The 16,859-nt window shown below is 48.8% G+C and overlaps 1 long non-coding RNA gene across 1 annotated transcript in view; it reads left to right on the top strand.

Moving 5' to 3' along the window:
• The first annotated feature begins 243 nt into the window (after nt 1–243).
• LOC148517221 (uncharacterized) overlaps nt 244–16,859 on the top strand; it is a 567,443-nt gene continuing 550,827 nt past the window's right edge. Inside the window, exon 1 of the long non-coding RNA XR_015879310.1 lies at nt 244–380. This is a non-coding gene — a long non-coding RNA (uncharacterized LOC148517221). The remainder of the gene's footprint in view (nt 381–16,859) is intronic.

Raw genomic sequence — 16,859 nt, 5'->3', positions numbered from 1 at the left:
GCAGGAGGCGGGGTCCCTCTGCCCTGATGGATAGCCCCTGGTAATTTCCTGCTTTGCAGAAGTGTAGGGCAGGGCCAAAGAGAGCTGATAGTTACTGGAGAACAAGTACACTTTACACTACTACACTCTTTCTGACTACTACACAAACACACAGGCCTGCCCTGAAAGGGGCGTGACAGTGAGCCACTTGATGTAAGACAGGGCGGGGCTTTCCCTGATCTGCCAATCTGGAAACAAAGCAGTTTGTAAACAAGTTCGTCTGCTGGTGGCTCTGCTGCATGCTACTCCGTGTATACATGTCATATGCTGGCGCTGCCCGGGTGTCACTACTACAGCTCAGTGACTGCTGCTGCCCAGGAGGGAGGCGCAATGTGTCCAGCGTGAGTACCTGATCTGTAGCATTTAAGGGGGGACCATGGAGGACACACACATATTGATCTTGAAAACTTACTAATAATCAGCTCATTGCAGTATCCTGTTGACTGACTGTTAAATACGTTTGCTGTAAACTTTGCATTATTATCCCATTATATGACATTGTTAAATACCATGTACTAAGCCTTGGAGAGAGATAAAGTACCAACCATTTAGCTCCTAGCTGCAATTTTTCACAGTCTGTTAAAGTGACAGGAGCTGATTGGTTGGTACTTTATCTCTCTCCAAGACTTAGTCCATGTCCCCCTTGTAATGTAATGAAGTTAGCTGTTAGTGTTGCTGATATAGTATTACTGTCTTTCTGCGTTGGTGCAAATGCATTTATTAGTAGAGGAGGGCATCACTTTACGAAACACCACGGCGATGTTCACTTATACTCTATTTTGGCCGACGCGCTTAATAGGAGAAAAGCGCCATTTAAAGAACAGTAGTGTTTAACAATGTTGTAAGCTTCTGACTTTACATGCCAAATTGGAATTGATTACATTTAGTGAGCACGGTAAGTCTATCGCTGCATTTATAATTTGAAAAAATAAAGGCAGTGCTCGGCTTTTCAGCGATTTTTGCTTTACGCTGGTGTTCAGGAACCTAAGCTGTCATATGTGTGGGGGCCTTCCCCTAATATAATGTCATTGTGTACACTGCTAAAGAATTATATAAATCATTCTAAATAGTAATATTGGTGATAGTGCTGGTTGCTGTAGTGCACAATACATTGCAAAACCCAAAAATGTCAGTTGTGCACTGTTCCGAAAAGCTTGCATTTTAATCTTCGGTTTACCGTAAGCATTTCACTAGAGTGGTAGGCGAGTAGCCCTTATTAGTGATATTGAGCTGTCCAGCTGTCTGTAACTACAAATGCCAGAGTATGCTGAAACTTGTAGTCCTACAATAGCTGTGCACCCACACGGTGACTAAGCCAGCTCTGTACTGCAATACAGTGGGACAGAGGCATGAATAACATATATGGAGTGGATCATTTGACAGCAGGTTGGCTGAAGATATTTGCATTCACACATTCCCAGCTGCATACTGATCTGCTTATTGTGAGAAAGTGGAAACTTAGAGCTCATGTACTTAAATAACCCTTTGCTTCTATAGAGCAGCTCATCTCACGCCAGTAACTTGTTGCAGAGATAGCGAATTCTGCTTTTATCAGACAATTAATGGACCTGTTTTCTTACGGTAAATAAAACAAAAGTTGATTGGTCTACTGTATCTCTTGTCGATGGTGAAACGTTGCATTACAGTTATATCACGTGGACAGCTAATGCAGATTGTCACTATAGAGCTCTTTGCTTCTAGACTTTCGTATTCACATTGCACACCCGTCTCTCTCTAAGATAAGATCTTGTACCCTCACTATGACCTAAATAGACTTCGTTGGGGTTTTGAGAGTTCTATTGCCACATTATATCTGGTTAGAGCAGACACTGAGAGCCAACAACACAGAATTGAGTAAATGACTAAAGTTAGCACATGGGATAAGAGCAGACATGGGACCTGTACACGGGACAAGAAGTACTCTGCAGTTATCCACACATGCATGGTGAGGGCAGTGTTTGAGAGCCGCATGCAGAATATGTGTACTGACAGAAACAGAACAAATACGGAGAATTACTCCCAGCGTGCAGAACAAGAGAAGTGGTACTGTGCAGTTATCCACACATGCATGGTGAGGGCAGTGTCTGAGAGCCGCATGCAGAACATATATACTGACAGAAACAGAACAAATACAGAGAAATAAGGGGCCTATCCATTACACGACTTTGTGAACAATCCGACCAAAACAAGGAGAATTTGGTCACATTGTTCACAAAGTCGGGTAATGGATAGCCGAAATGGACCAGCGATGCGCGTGCACGCTGGGTCCTTGCTGACCCCGACTATCTACTGAACATGCCCGTCAACCTCACGACGCTCGTCAGGTTTGGCATGATCAGAGATAGAAGGTCGGACTCCTGCACTGAATGACGTTCAGTGAACGCCGTTCAGTGGGGGCACCGCACCTGGCGACCTGAAGGTTTGAACGCTAGACGTTCAGTTTTTCAGGTCGCCTAGTGGATAGGCCCCTTTACTCCCAGCGTGCAGAACAAGAGAAGTGGTACTGTGCAGTTTGCAGGTGTTAGCGGACACCGACATTCTGGTAGTCAAAAAGCATCAAATGAACCAGTTTCCAAACTGCCCTATCCCTATGTAAGCAGTACAGACATCTATCCATTGTTGTGGTTACTAGAGATGGTGTGAGAAGGAGGGGTCATAAAGGTTACTGGATGAGAAAGTGTGTGTGTGTGTGTGTGTGTGTGTTAGCTTTTGCCACAATTTTATGGTGAAGACAAGTCCATAAGGTTTTAGTGTATGGAAAGTGCATTAATGGAGGAACCCTCAAGGGCTACAGATTGTTGAAGATGTGCAACGTCCTGCATCTGCATAGCGGACTTCCGTATTCACAATGGGGTATGACCACTTAATCCAAGCAACACACATTTTTACCCACACCCTCTGATGTTTTGGTGGCCATGTGGACAGTCCTGATTTGCAGCCTTTGTCACAGTTGGGACAGCCTTGTCCTGATTAGACCAGAAGGTTAAAAGTGTTCCCCTCTCAACCTTGCTCGGCAGGGCAGGGATGAACAGGTGCTGAGGAGCTGGTCAAACCCCTGTGACGCGAGACCTAACCCTTTCTTGTGGGCTCTATCGCAGCACATTTGTCCAGCCTGAAAAGTAAGGAGTTATTTATTATCAGTTATTTATATAGCGCACACATATTCCGCAGCGCTTTATAGAGAGAATATTTGGCCATTCACATTAGTCCATGCCCCAGTGGAGCTTCCAATCTATAATCCCTACCACATGGTCACAAACATACACACTAGGGGTAATTTTTGTTGGGAGCCAATTAACCTACCAGTATATTTTTGGAGTGTGGGAGGAAACCAGAGTACCCGGAGGAAACCCACGCAAGCACAGGGAGAATATCCAAATTCCACACAGGGCCGTAGTGGGAATTGAACTCATGACCTCAGTGCTGTGAGGCAGTAATGCTAACCATTACAACATCTGTGCTGCGTTATGCAGAGAGTCATCGGAAATCCAGGTGTATTGATTTTTATAGAAAGAACTAGTATACCCATGGCAAACATTTCACCAATGTGAACCCAGAACATACGTACGGAAAATGCTTTGCTAGATCATATGTTAATACGACGGAATCGGGTAATAAAAGATATGCGTGAATCATAACCGGCTAAGCCATGCCGTTTTATAGGTTTTGGGGATTTTTTTTATTGAAACATTTCGCCAATTTGTATGTGCGATGATATATATGTCCATGGACTCTGAAGCAAAATGGACCATTTCCAGGAGGTATTACAAACTGAGCCTCTATAGATGCAAGTGCTAATGCACTGTTACTCAGCCTCACCGTCTCCCAGCCTCCAGCCAATCAGCGGCTGCCGGCAGCTCTCGTGGAAAGCAGAGAAAAGAGGCGTGGCTTTCAAGGCACAAACCCGGTGCTGATTGGCTGGAAGTTGTGAGCCTGGAATGGACGTGTTGGAGAAAGTAGGTGAGGGAAGAGCGCCCCCTACGGTAGCAGCCTCAAATGTTGTGCCGCCCACACGCCCTCCCTCCCTCATTATGTAATAGCTACGTCACGCAGCCAGGCAGCCAAACAGGAGCCAAACTGGGCAGAACGTAAACAGTGGGCCTGATTCAGAGGCACTCGCAAAAAGCGATCGCTCGCTCTGAATCAGGGTGGCCGTTTTTTTTTTTTTGGCCGGCCGCTCGCTAAGCTGTGGGTGACCACCCACAGCTTTTGCAAGCGGCCAGGTGATGGTCGCGACCATCGCAACCAACGGGCTTGCGATGAGACCCTTGTGGTAGGGTCTCGTTCCCGTAAGCCCCAGTGAGCCTCCTGCTCTAATAGAGCAGGAAGCTCACTACTGACATCACGAGTGATGTCAGTAGGGCCGCCCACAAACGGCAGGCGTTCCTTCAGGAACGCCTCTGTTTGTCCAGCCACCCCCCCTCCCCGCCTACAAAACGGGGCGAGCTGTCGATCAACACCGACAGCCGCCGCGTTTGTAGTGAGCCCTGGAGCGTGTGAATTTCTCACTCGCTCCAGGGCAAGCGTGCGCAATGCCCCATCATCGACCCACTTGCGAGCTGGTCTAAATCACGCCCAGTGTCCACACATGGCTAGGGCGCCGGGTCCATGTGAGAGGACAGACCACCAGTAGTGTGTGAGAACAGGAGTCGGCGGTGGTCACCCCTATCCCGCTTCCCCCGAGTCACTGTGCTGGCTCTGTGTTCTGGTAGTTTTCGTGACATTTTCAGGTTGGCTATACCAAAGCATTTATTATGGTTTTTGTTGTTTCATGTTTTATACTGTTTTATTCCCAATTCTGTAATTTATTGCTGATTGAAATCCGTCGCAAAAGAATCACATTAATATCTTAATTAGTCTTTGAGATATGCAAATTCAAAGTGCGTACTGGACAAAGGGACTAAGCAAATTATATTATAAAGGCACAGTCGTGCCCTTATATTAAGACTGAATCTCCAAAGAGAATTCCGGAGGTGGGGAATGGTGTTTAAGGGGCTACACCTCAAAAGCTATTGGAAGTACCAAGCTGAAATTTGGCACGGGCGGGTAGAACTGTCGCTCGGTGATGCATGCCAAATTTAAGGGAAAAAAAAATAAAAATGAGGATTTGGGAGTAATCTAAAGTTCTGACACTCTGTTAGGACCACTTTCTGCTGTTTTCTATGGGATTTTTGAGGCAACTTAGGGTAGGGGGCAAATTTAGACTTGGGGTTTGTTTTATTAAGTAGCTATTGTTCCAGGGTAGGGCCTTTTGGGGTTCAGGTAATTGAGAAAGTTACAGTTTTTAAACTATTACCTCACAATTGCGCCATTATAGAGGAAGATTCAATTGCTTCCAGCAGGTGTACTCACTGTGGCTTCACTTGGGTGCACCAAGATGTCTGTCTTCTTTGGGCGGGGGCCGGGACAGGTGGAAGGAAGCCGGCATTTGCTATGGCCAGAGCCAGGGGGGGGGGTAGCGGACGTTAGCGGCGGCTGAGACACGTGAGAAAAAGGATCAATGGCGGCTCAGGCGGCGCGAGAGGAGGGCAGTAGTACCTGGGGGAGGTATAGCCGGCATCAGTGGCAAATGCAGGCTGTGAAACCTGCATCTGTGTAAAGAAGCAAAACAAAAAAAAAACGGCGTCCCCCCCCCCCCCCTCAAAGAGCAACCAGCTGGTTGCGCAAAATACGGAGGACAAATGACGTAGGGTTCCCCTGTATTAAGCACAAACAGTACCAAGCAAATCAGAACCAGTCCTGGTTGCCAAAATACGGGCACAGACGGCGTAGGGGTCCCCCGTATTCAGCGCAACCAGCACTGGGCTCTGAGCCGGTCCTGGTTCTGGAAATACAGGGGAAAAAAATGAGAAGGGTACCCCTGTATTTTCCAGAACCAGAACCGGACTTTTTTTAGCGGGGGGGCTGATGCCACAGCCAGGGGAGCCCTTTCACCGTGCTACGTGTGTGTGTGAGAGTGCTGAATCTGCAGTTAACCACATGGTGTCATGGCATTCCATATCTGTATTACTCAAGGAACACGTCCATTAAGGAGTCAGCCTTAATGATTGTAATTTCATTGCTTTTTGAAGTTTGAGTGGCAGAAATTCAATAGGTTTTGTGAAATTTCAGATCATGTCTAAGAAGCCTTAATGGGACATGTGAAACCGTAAGGTTTTTTGTCTATGGAATAAATATATATAAGATGCATATAAACCATTGTAATAAATATGTGAAACTACGATACTTGAAATATGGACATCACTGGTTTTCCCTTACCGTCATAAGTTAGGTATTGCAAAAAAATTAGAAACAATCTACTTAATTAAGGGAGTGCCACAACTTGTGAGGTACCATATTTACTTTTGCTTAATATTCTTCTATCAGTCATTATATAAATTCCACTGCCTATAGCAAAATGTTTGATCATATGGACCATGGGAATGTACAATAGGGGCAGGTGCCTACGAATGCACCATGCACCTCTCTATAAATATAAGAACAACAAAAGGTGCGCTTTCCCAACCTGTTGAATATAATTTCAAACAAGCAGCTTCAATAAACAGGATCTGCAAATCCTGCTAAAAACAAAAACAAATGCACAAATAAATTGAAACGCTGATGTTTGAAATACCACACAAAATTAATAAATATGGAAAGTTTATTAAAAACAACAATATAGTCAACATATACATTTTCAGTACTAAGATGTCACATAGGTGCTCACTCAGTATGACTGGGGTAACATACTACGCATATCCATAGATGTTATATGGTTCAATAAAAGTCCCGTATAGAAATTCTTGTAGATATATAAATGTCACAAGGATGGTTCACAGTGGCCAAATGTTGACCATTCCTTTAATAAATATAAATGGCTGCTATATGCAGTATGATTGCACACACAAGTTTGTTCGTTATTTATATTCTGATGCTCACCGCTCCGATTGTGTAGAGACGCTCGTCAGCGGGAGTCTGTTAGCTGGTCACCGAGGTTTTTCAGGCGTCGAGAGCAAAAGAATAGACCTCCGACTTCTGTGGACAGGTCTCAGACTCCGTACGGCTGCTTCGTAAGAAGCGAGCAGCTGCTCCAGCTTCTATGGGTGCACTTGTATAGTATACCGGCTCCTGAAGGTGTAATAGCCGTGAGCGGTGTCCCACAGTGTAACAGTCAAACAATTGTGTGTGCTGGGTAGAAAGTAAGTCCAGTCTGGATCCACATCCAAGGTGTGCCAATAAGAGCTCGTCCTGCGGCTACAAACTTGCTAAATAGGCACCAGGTAGATAAGAAATAGTAGTGAACCAAATAGTCAGCAAGAGCACTAATGTGAAGGTCCTTGACGCATTTCTCCGGGTTCAAGCGTCCCGGTTTCATCAGAAGCTACTCTCTATAAATAATGTATATCTGACATCACTCATGAATTTCCTGGGATAGTCCCAAGTTTTCAGTGGCTGTTAATGGGAAACTAACTGCAGGAAAATGGGTGTGGCATTGGGAGAAATGGGCGTGTGTGGTTAGATCTAGATGTGGCCTGTGTCTAGGCAAGATTTGACTTTGCATGGTTTGGTTTTTAGCAGGTATGCCATTGTGACAGCTTAATGGGCCTGATTCAAAGCCGGACGCTCTGACAGAGCGCTCGCTCTGAATCAGGGCCTACCTTCTGTTTTTTTAGAGCGGCCTCCTGGCTGCTCGCATAGCTGTGGGTGACCACCCACAGCTATAGCGAGCGGCCAGGAAGATGGTCGCGTTGGTCAAGACCATCGCAACCATCGGGCTTGCGATGAGACCCTTGTGGCAGGGTCACGTTGCCGCAAGCCCTAGAGTGTTTTCGGCTCTAACAGCCGAAAGCACTCCCACTGACATCACTTGAACGCCTCCGTCTGGGCAGCCACGCCCCAGCCCGCCCACCAAAGGGGGCGTGCTGTCACTCAACATCGTCAGCACGCCCCCTTTGGTACGAGTCCCGGAGCGACGGTTTGCCCGTCGCTATCCGGGTCTCGCGCATGCGCACAACGGAGTCGGCTCCGTCGTGCGCATGCGCACTGGGCCACCATCGACCCGCTTGCGAGTGCATAGCGCTCGCGAGCGGGTCTGAATCGGGCCCAATGTCCTTTGGCGGGAGCCTACTGCCATTACTATGACAACTTACAATACTTATGCTATCCTTATATGAAGAATTATCTGTTGCCCGGGGCTTCGCCCATTCCATTCTGCCAACATGTTTTTTTATTTTAGGTGTTATAGATGTATGTCTTTGCATACGGGGTCCTGTGGCGGGAGCAGCCCACATGACCAGCAGCTGGTGGCAGCAGCGCCTTCACCCACCACTCACACCAATGTCACTGTGTGCCCTGTGCACATACTGCTATGTAGCTTATTCTATGCAAATGAACGCCGGCCCAAAGTACCTCTCCCCCCACCCCTTACCAGCCATGCGCATTGTGCCACACCTATCTCTTACATTGATGATGTCAGTAAAGTTTATTTTTGTTCTTGCTCTGCTTTCACTTGACGGATCGAGATGAAACAAAGTGCAGGTTATTAAACCACCTGATGCAGGTTTCATGAAAATCGGTTCAGTAGTTTTTGCTGCCAACTTGGCACAAACAGACAGACACAACGTTCTTATTATATTAGTATAGATTTACCGTGTTAGACCAATAGGCCAATCACTCCTGTAATAATTAGGATTATTTTAGAGGCCAAAAACTACTTTCTAAAACAAAGTGAAAAAAAAAATATATTCAGCTACCTTGGCTATACTAGCCTAGAGTGGTCAGAGTTAACTTGGCAGGACTTGGCATGTATCCGCTGATACGCCATCCAACTGAAAGTTCAGATTGGAGCTTTCAGTAAATTTATTATGAAAATGTAAAAATATTTAAAAACATTCAGTCATTAAAAATTCTTTAGCGCCTGGCCTTCCCTTGGTAACATTTGGAGATATCTGTCATAAAATATATCACCAATCTACTTTTCTCGACCACGATTTGAGATAACTTAAACATGGGTACACACTAGATGAGTTATTGGAGGATTCGTCATCCAGTATGTACGCCCTATTGCACGCTCCTGTGCTTCGTTCGTCACATCTTCAGATCTGAATGCAGTGCAGGCCAATCTGAAGATTTGGCAGCAGACACCATGGTTCTGGATGCGGCGAGAGAATGGTTTATCGGACAGTCACACACCAGATCGTGCAGTGTGTACGGACCGCCCGAGTCCCACAATCCTTATATCTTCCTATCCTGCCACTATGAGACAACCCAAATTTCCCCATCGTCTATCGCACACCTGTTCCCAACCCACCTGACTCAGATCGGGATTACAGTTTGTCACTGACTTCTTAGGCGGTGGTTCTCTGCTCTCCAAACTAAATACCCACAATTTATTTGACTATTTATAGGCGAGACATTTCATAAAGGCAACTTCGGAGGACAAAGTCCCTCAGCCGGAGAATTTTAAGAAGGAAGTGGCTTGTGTGCAAGTCTCACTAGCGCCCCCTTCCCACAGTACCCCCCCCACACACACACTCACTCGTGCCTGTGGCACTACACATCTACTGTCCTCATAGAGTTAATATATTTTGAGAAGTACTGTATGTTATGTATTTTACTTTTCTCCTGATCAGCTTAATAATGTATAACTGCTCCACCTCTGACTGCTGGGAGGGATTTGAGACAGGAGTGTTCCTACATAGCTGGTGGTCATGCCATAAGGGTATGCAATCGGGAAGCCGGCGCACGTAAGCCCGACAGCCGGCTTCCCGACTGCTTGATCCCGGCGAGGGTTAAATGTTCCCGACTGCTTGATCCCGGCGAGGGTTAAATGACAGGCGTCTAATTCTAGAAGCCTGTCATTTTACCGACGCCGGGCATCCCGATCGAAGTGATGCCGGGCGCCGCTGCGGACAGCCGCGGGGGGGAGAGGGTTAGGTTTAGGGCTCACGGGGGGGACTTGGGGTTAGGCATCCCCCCGGGAGGTTAGGGTTAGGCTAGGGGGAGGGAGTGTTGGGGTTAGGCACCCCCCCGGGGGACTTAGGTTTAGGCACTTAGAGGGGGGATTAGGGTTAGGCACTGGGGGGAAGGTTACGGTTAGGCACCCCTAAGGAGGGTTAGGGGGGTTAGGTTAGAACATACTTACCTGCGGACGATCAGGATTTTCAGCCGTGTCCGCCTGCCGCTGCCGGGATTTGAACCGCCGGTAATTCGTATGTATTCCACCATAAGCATTCCTTATTCCAGGACAAGGCCGGGGATCCACTCTCATCACTTCTTCTGTACTCTGTACCCAAAGTTCCATCTATCTCCTTGTTGTCCACTGCAGGATGCAGATGAACAGTCCTCCAAATTAGGATCCCACAATCTAGGGATGGCTCGATGCCTCATGGCTAAAACATGGAAGCAGAAAGATCCGCCCACGTGTCTTCTCTGAGGTCATACATCTGCTACATGTTTCATATGGGGAATGTCACCAACCCCCTGCATAGCATGGACCACACAATACTCCAGGACTGGGCACCATGGCTTTTAAGCCAACCTCAATAATCGACCTAGACTTTAGTCACATACCTACCCCTCCCCCCATTTCAGAGACTCTCTCCCTTACTCTTCTGACCTTCTTGATTACAGAAGCTGCGTTCTTGGTTACTGCCCCAAGTATTCTATAAAACAATTTTCAAGACTCCAAGAGGGCGACCAGCCCACAACACCTCTCCTATCCACCAACCCATTTCTTATTCAAGTTAACCCCACAACTTACATGTATTGCTACTATTTGTTAGCTATCCTAACCCAAGACATTTATTTGTTATTGTATATCCCCATGGAAAGGCAATAGCACTGTTAACGCCCACAGTAGCCTTTTCATGTGAAGGGCAAAACAAGAAATAGCCCTGTTGGCGGGGAAAACTCCACAGCCTTCACCCTTTTTTTCATATATCATCCCCCAAATGTGAATTTTTAATCCTCTTTCTCCTCCCTATGTAGAACCCTACATTTATCCATATAGATGTGTTCTCTTTTATCTTTGTTGCTGATGCGGGTACGAGCGCTGCGTTTGCACCCACGATCCATAGAATTGCATGGTGCAAACGCTTCAGCGGCCTGGCGTGATGTTTGCGCATGTTTGCCGTCAAAGCGGCAAAGATGGAAGAGGACACATCTGAAGTTTGCTTATCTGGTTCAGTTATTCTGAGAACTTGAAGCCATTTTCATCTCTGTTTTCCAGTCGCCAGTGGGAGTGCTGGTCCCAGCTAAATGGAAGAAATGTTGTTTTTCTCTATCCTTCTGGTACTTTTAAGGGGTGTAAATATTCATATTAGGGAGGTTACAAAATGTTTCAGTACAGCAGATTGGATTTGTATCTTTTGTGTACAACGGGTGAAATGTAAACGCCAGATGCACAATGACAGATATATGAAGCCCTGTTACACATCTGGAAAGGATTAGTGGCCAAAGGAAGTGTGTCACCCGATAAAGGGGCCTCATTTATCAGCAAGTTTTATCATTCACAACAAGTGATAAACCTTGTTGTGTATGATAAATGGTGCTCCAGCCAATCAGCTCCCAACTGTCATCTGTTTGAAAAATGATAGTTGGGAGCTGATTGGCTGGAGCACCATTTATCATACGCAATGAGTTTTATCACTATATGTGAATGGGATTGTAAAGCCGGCGGTTCAAATCCCGACCACGTGAGGCCGAAAGGAGGAAATTCCGTCAGCGGAGGTAAGTAACGCTAACCCTCCCCTCTCCCCTAACCCTCCTTTAGGGGTGCCTAACCCTAACCTCCCCTGCTAGTGCCTGACCCTAACCTCCCCTAGGGGTGTCTATACCCTAACCTCCCCCCCGGGGGTGCCTAACCCTGACCTCCCCTGCTAGTGCCTAACCCTAACCTCCCCCAGGGATGCCTATACCTAACCCCCCCTCCTCCCCGCTGCCTAAACCTAACCCTCCCGGGGGGGGGGTGCCTAACCCTAACCTCCCCCCAGGGGTGCCTAACCCTAACCTCCCCCCAGGGGTGCCCAACCCCACACCAATTACAGTTTTGGCCACATTGTAGGTTTGATTCAGAAGTGGATGCTGGTGCAGCCAGAGTTGCAATTTTTTTTTGAAGAGTCACAGCGATGGTAATATGCAAATGCTAGTTTCAGCCTCCCCGTTGTGCACTAGCGTGTGTCGGTTTGTGCAATCACTGGGACGCCCACTTTCAATGCCCGTGGACAGTGCAGCTATGCCGGTTACAAACACCCCACCATTTGCTATGGCTGGCGCAGTGTCTCCTTCTGAACTCCGGCTAAACATGGCCACTGTGGCTCTGCGTTTAGGAACGCAGCCGCGGTCACCGACACGCCTATGACACTCCCATAAGACACCACTTACAGAATATTTGCAGCAACTCAAAATATGGGCCTGAATCAGAGATGGACAAAATTCTGATGTTTACGCAGCTTGAGCGATTATCGGTAATCTGCGCATGCCTCAAACTTCATTACCATTACCGCATCCAGTGAGGATTTATTTGCAAACTGATTGACAGGCAGGAACAGTTTGTGGGCGGGAATGGGGGTGGTGACTCAAACGCAGGCATGTCCTGGCCCTTTTTTAAGCACGTGTATCTGCGACTGATCCCATGCACAGTCAAAATGGCTTTGGTGTCTCCGTTCCCGCAGCCATAGAGTTAGTTTGATAATCATCTGGTCTGCGACCGAGCTGCGTCTTTGTACGCAGTTGCTTGGAATTGCAAAGCCGCCGATGGGTGTCTCTATACAAATCCCGCAGTAGTAGTACAAGCTGAGTAGCAAGAGACTTGCAGGGTTGGTCCTTTCTGTGCAGCTTTTCTTATTGGCACCATTAAAGTACAAACATTAAAGTACAGATGTCTCCTCATACACAGGGCCGGCTCCAGGGGGAGCCGCGCCCTGTGCAAGATGGTAATTTGTCGCCCGCGACTGAAAATGGGGCCGTGGTCTAATTACCATAGGCCATGCCCCCTAAATAATGTTATTTGGGGATTGTACCCATATGGCACGGCTCCTGTTAACGTCAGGCTGGGGGCGAGCCCAGCACTATGTCAGTAGCTGGGCTGCCCCCAGCCCTCTTCCTGCACTGCACGCGGCATCCATTCCTCTTCTCCGGTGCCCAACCTCCTGGGTGGAACGACTGGGCAGTGCCCGAAAAACTGGACTGTCCCGCTGAAATCAGGAATGGTTGGGAGGCGTGCGCTCAGGGGCGGATTGGGGTGGAAAACCAGCCCGGTAAATTTCTGGAAGCTGCCCTAATGGGGGTAGGTATGTTAAGGGGGCGGGGTCTGTGGAGGAGGCCAGAATACTCCCTCCTCTTAGGGCCTGGAGGGGCTTTTGCAAGCCACTGAGGGGAGCAGGGCCGGCAACATAAATCTTGGTGAATGATACACTCTTTTTGGAGCACCCCATCCCTCTGCACTAGGTAAAGGCCAGTCAATTTGAAAGTTTTTTTCTTACCTATATGGTGGTTTTTCTGCAACAGGGAACCTCTGAGAAATTTTCATGTAGGAGATCACATTGACTGGAAGATGCCTGTTTACGTAGAAACATAATCCATGTCATCATCATAACCAGTTAATATATAGTAACAGAATGTTTTGTGCAGGGCAAAATGTGAATTTCCTTGATCAAACAATTTCTGTGTCTCTCCAGGCCTCCCTGTGTTACTCCAGACCCCCTACGTCTCTCCATCCCAGGTCTCCCTGTGGCTCTCCAGGACCCCTGTGGTTCTCTAGGCTCACTGTGTCTCTTCATCTCCAGGCCTCCATGTCTCTCCATATCCAGGTCCCTTGTATCTCCATCCCCAGGACCCCCTGCTTCTCTCCAAGCCCCACTGCATCTATCCATCCCCAGGCCCACCTGTGGCACTGAGCCTCATTCCCCCAACCCCAGTGTGTCTCATCCCCATTCTCCTGGCCCCAGTGTGCGTCTCTCAGCCCTATTCCCCCAGACCCAGTGTGTCTCTCAGCCTCATTCCCCCCCACCTCCAGTGTGTGTCTCTCAGCCCCAGTCCTCAGCATCAGTCCCCAGCCACCAGCCCTCAGAATCAGTCCTCAGTTCTCAGAATCAAGAACCAGCCCTCAGCCTAAGTCCCCAGCCACCAGTCCCAGTCCACAGCCACCAGCCCAGTCCTCAGCCACTAGCCCCAGTCCTCAGCATCAGTCCCCACTCCCCAGCCACCAGCCCCAGTTCTCAGAAGCAAGCCCCATCCACCAGTCGCAGTTCTCAGAATCAAGCCCCAGCCACCAGTCCCAGCCCACAGCATTAGTCCCAAGCCACCAGCCCCAGTCCTCAAGATCAATCCCCACTCCCCAGCCACCAGCCCCAGTTAGTTCTCAGAATCAAGCCCCAGCCACCAGCATAATTCCCTAGCCACCAGTCCCAAGCCACCAGCTACAGCCCTCGGCATCAGTCCCCACTCCCCAGCCACCAGCCCCAGTTCTCAGAATCAAGCGCCAGCCACCAGCATAAGTCCCCAGCCACCAGTCCCAGCCCACAGAAGAAGTCTGAAGCCACCAGCCTCAGTGTCTGTCCGCATCCATTCACCTGCCAACACTTACCTGCTGCTGCTGCTCCTCTGCTTGGCTGCCTGCTGCTTCTCTGTAACGTGGCCGGCATCCCCACCACGCAGGGCAGGCTGCTTGCTTGTTGTTCAGCTTGTCTTGGCTGCAGGGCCGGGCCACGGAGGGGCTGGAGGCGGAGCCATTGTCAGTGGTGACTGACAGGCTCCGCAAAGGCTTGTGGGGGAGCTGCTGGGGCTGGCATGCGCAGCAGCTCCCCATAGCCAATTTTGTTTGTGCTCTAGTGCTGCCTGATCGCGGCAGCGGTCATGGGTGAGTGGAAGGTGGCCGCCGGCCACTGTAGTGACCGGCCCAGCAGGACCCAGCCCGGTGTCCCGGCGGCCCAATCCGTCCCCTGGGTGCACCCTCTATGGGGTGGCGCCCTCTATGGGGTGCCACCCCTGTTCGACCGCACTGGTCGAACATGCCTTGAGCCGGCCCTGCTAATACATCTAGCCTCAATACGCCACGCAGCACGACTAGCCTGGCATGAGTGAGCCGCCAGGTCCCGTGCTACTCTGCTAGCATCAGGCGTCTTTTTTTGGACAAAGATGCATCTAAATTGCATTTCCGATGTGAATAGGACGCACAAGCAGACTGTGCTGATTAATGTGATATATGACACTTGTATATCTCTGTGCAACTGAGTCTGTATTTGGACCACAACGGAACTTGGAATGAAAAAAGCTGCGGCAGCTACATTGTGTCACCTTGTATACAGAGTCAGAGACTCAGGTGCACACATATATACAAGTGCCGCATATCAAATTATTCAGCACAGTCTGCTGGTGCGTACTAGGCGCATCGCATTGTTACTTAGACACATTTTCGTCCAGAAAAGATGCAAAAAAGACTCCCAGCGCTAGCAGTATCTCATGGGACCTGACGTGCCGAGAGGGCGTGACTGCAGCAAAGATGTGTAAGAACACATTTGCACCATACTTGCCTACCCTCCCGATTTGGTCGGGAGCCTCCCGAAAATCGGGTGCCGCTCCCGACCTCCCGGGAAGGCAGGCAATCCTCCCGGCCCCGGCGATGTGCCCGCACCACCCTGCACTTTTAGGTAAAAACACCGGCAGCAGGGGGGCCGGTGACGCGATTCGCGCTGAATCGCGTCATCGTGGCTCCGCCCCCGGCTGCACAATGCCATTAATCACGGCATTGTGCAGAGGGGGCGGAGCCACGATGACGCGATCACGCTGTCACGCCCCATGCTCCGCCCCAACAACACGTCAGGTGCCGGGCCCCGCCCCCTTTGGCCGCGTCAGGCCCCCAGCCCTGTAAGCCCGACAGCTCCCTCCCGGACGGAGGGAGCTAAATGTCGGCAAGCCTGATTTGCACAAACTAGGATGATCAGCGGGCCTTGCTTTTTAAAGCCGGGTACACACTAGACGACCTATCGTCCACTTCCGGCGGTGTGTACCCGCTATGTAGCTGAATGCAGCAAGACCCCCACTGTTGCGCCATCGCTCCCAGCATCGGCAAGTGTGTACCCACTTACCGATGCCGGGACCCACTGCACGAGACATTTCCTGGGTGCACATCATTAAGTGTGTACCCAGCTTTGGATTCTTAAGATTAAAAAATGCTTTGTCATCCTTTAGTCAAAATCTAAAATCTGATCTTGTCTCGCCATCCTGAGTCAAAAGTACAGTAGTGGGTCCTGGGCCAGGTGCTCCGTAATCAGCAGGTGCAGTGAGCAAACCACATAATACATGATTGTCAGGGACGTCGGAAACCAATTTAGAGGCAGCGCCAAGACTTTGTAAAACAGTTGGCAGGCCGTATTTTCTTGCTTGGTTCTCAGGCACCAGCCTTACACTGGTCTAACCTCTCTGAGTGGCTGCTGGTTGTTGTCTTGTAAATAGTTCTCTCCTTGCCTCATCTACACTGTACATCAATGTTACAGCAAGGACACAGTCATCTGCTGTAACTGTCTCTATGATTTAAGCCTCAGTTAGCGAGGGGTGAGTAATGTGTTATGTGGTTAATGGCACACTTCCCACAAGCACATTGTTATCGTGTTCAGCAGAAAAACATTTTGTTCTTTTCCACACACTTGGTAAAACGTGTTAGTTCCGTGCGTCTGTCTGATATTTGGCAAAACAATAATAGAAGAGTAACATGAGTGTGCTCTTTACTGCTGTCACTTTTTTTCTGTCTTTATATGGCCGCACAGAGCGCACTGAGGGCCTGTAGTTGAGCGATTGTTTGCATCTGCACATGTGCAAAACATCCTGTAAACCCCTATGGC

This window comes from Taudactylus pleione, unplaced genomic scaffold (genome assembly GCF_031769625.1).
Source record: "Taudactylus pleione unplaced genomic scaffold, aTauple2 ptg000225l, whole genome shotgun sequence".
In the NCBI taxonomy this organism is placed as follows: domain Eukaryota; kingdom Metazoa; phylum Chordata; class Amphibia; order Anura; family Myobatrachidae; genus Taudactylus; species Taudactylus pleione.
This window is presented reverse-complemented; position numbering and strand designations above follow the sequence as displayed.